Raw genomic sequence first — 2,092 nt, 5'->3', positions numbered from 1 at the left:
TTTGTTATGTAAATTCAATTAAAAACATATAGCTCTATTTTTTCATTTCATTGCTGTGTAGTATTCTATTATACCAGTATTCTATAGTACCCAATTTATCAATGATGGAAACTTTGGTGACATCTCAATTCTAGCCACTCAAGACAATAGCGATATGCACATTTCTATATGTGTATCTTGATGTAGAGGTACAAAGATTCTCTAAGGTACAAAATTACTGAGTCAGCATATTTATCTTCATCTTACTTAAACAGTGTCATATTACTGGCCAAGGTAATTGGACTACTGTATAATCCTAGGAATAGAGTATGAAAATTCTCACTGCTTCATATTCTTTACAAAATTTGTAATGTGAGAGTAATTTTACAATTATATTTATATGAAAATTATTCCACATTACATTTTAAAATCCTTTTCCTATTCCAATTTTGAATTGATGTTTAATTTTAAAAATTATTTTACTCTTTTTGCTTTCTATGATGTGATTTCATACACATTTATTTATATCACATTGGAAATCAGTCCTGAATACTCATTGGAAGGACTGATGCTAAGCTGAAACTCCAATCCTTTGGCTACCTGATGTGAAGAGCTGACTCATTGAAAAAGACCCTGATGCTGGGAAAGATTAAAGTCAGGAGGAGAAGGGGACGACAGAGGATGAGATGGTTGGATGGTGTCACTGACTCAATGGACATGAGTTTGAGTAAACTCTGGGAGTTGGTGATGGACAGGGAGGTTTGGTGTGCTGCAGTCCATGGGGTGGCAGAGTCAGACACAACTGAGTGACTGAACTGAACTGGTATTATATATATTACTATTCCATTACATATTTTTAATCTCTTTCTTAAAGCCTCAAATACTTTTTTTGTTACCAGCAAATGTTATTATAGCAGGCATATTTCCTTTAATCAAACATTGTTTAAAAACACTTTGAGAAAATATAATTAATTAATGACTGGTTGTAAGGGAAACCTTACAAAGACCTGATGAAAGGTCCTAAATGGACCTGATGAAAGATATGTTAAAACTGAAAATGAATCTACAAGTTCTTCCATTAAGGCATTTTCTCCAGAATACATAAAGTACATTTAAATTCTGTCCATGAAACTAATGATCTTGGTTTTCTCAAAGAGAATATAAGATTCAAAATTAAACTCAAGGTGATCTTTCTTAGCTTGCTAATCCCCGAAATTAAAACATAAGAGGACCCAAAGTGAAGACAGTTGAAATCTTCATGACAAACATCATGGCCTGATACTGCTGTACCTTAAGAAAGATCCAGCTCCCTAATGGAGTGGAAAAAGTAAATGATGAACAGGAAGAGGAAGGTTGTCACCCTTTTCACGGTCCTTTTATGGGCCTCTGAGCTGGTGTCTTCTGAGCCATTCAGGTTGAGTTGGAAATTCTTGGTGTGTCTCACCAAGGAGAAAAATAAAAGCACAACGAGGCCAGGGAGAGATGAAAATGGATAACATAGGTCAAGCTAAGAAGAATAAGGCATCTAAGATAGAAAATTTTATTTGCATCTAAATGCAAAGCTGTGTTTCTTTCAGGCTCTCTATAGCTACTCATCCACAACTCACCAAGAGCATTAAGAGGTTAATAGACAGTTAGAGCAAAGAGCCCAGGAAAAGTATAAGAATGACTCTGTTCCTTCTCCACTCCAGCCATGTGAAGAAGAAATGAGAGAAATTGGCTATCTTAAAGAAATGGAACACACTTAGGGGTTAGCAAACCAGGTAGTTAAGTGATTCGTTAGTGCCCAAAAAAGAGTAATCACCTCTGCTAGTTTGCTGGTAGCATACAGATGTGAAAATAGCCCCGCTGTAAATGAACCCAATAGTGTTACCCACATTTGAATGATTCTCTCCACAGCTAAGCAGGTAAGGATGAAACCAGCTGATGAGACTTTCCTGTTCTTGACCCATTTCTCAGCACTCCTAAGATGAGTTCTCCTGTTGCCACTAGTAGAAAGAGCCCTTCATTCCAACTGACATTTGTATTAAAATATTTCCCTTATTGTGCTTCACTGACAGCTTTATGGTAAAACAGTTGTAGACTTACAAACGTTAATGATGCTTTCTTTACT

General features: G+C 35.9%; 1 pseudogene; it reads right to left on the bottom strand.

Moving 5' to 3' along the window:
- Window positions 1–1,057: 1,057 nt before the first annotated feature.
- LOC101903336 (taste receptor type 2 member 42-like) lies at window positions 1,058–1,858 on the bottom strand (annotated as a pseudogene).
- Window positions 1,859–2,092: the final 234 nt, after the last annotated feature.

Source organism: Bos taurus, chromosome 5 (assembly GCF_002263795.3).
Source record: "Bos taurus isolate L1 Dominette 01449 registration number 42190680 breed Hereford chromosome 5, ARS-UCD2.0, whole genome shotgun sequence".
Classification (NCBI taxonomy): Eukaryota; Metazoa; Chordata; class Mammalia; order Artiodactyla; family Bovidae; genus Bos; species Bos taurus.
This window is presented reverse-complemented; position numbering and strand designations above follow the sequence as displayed.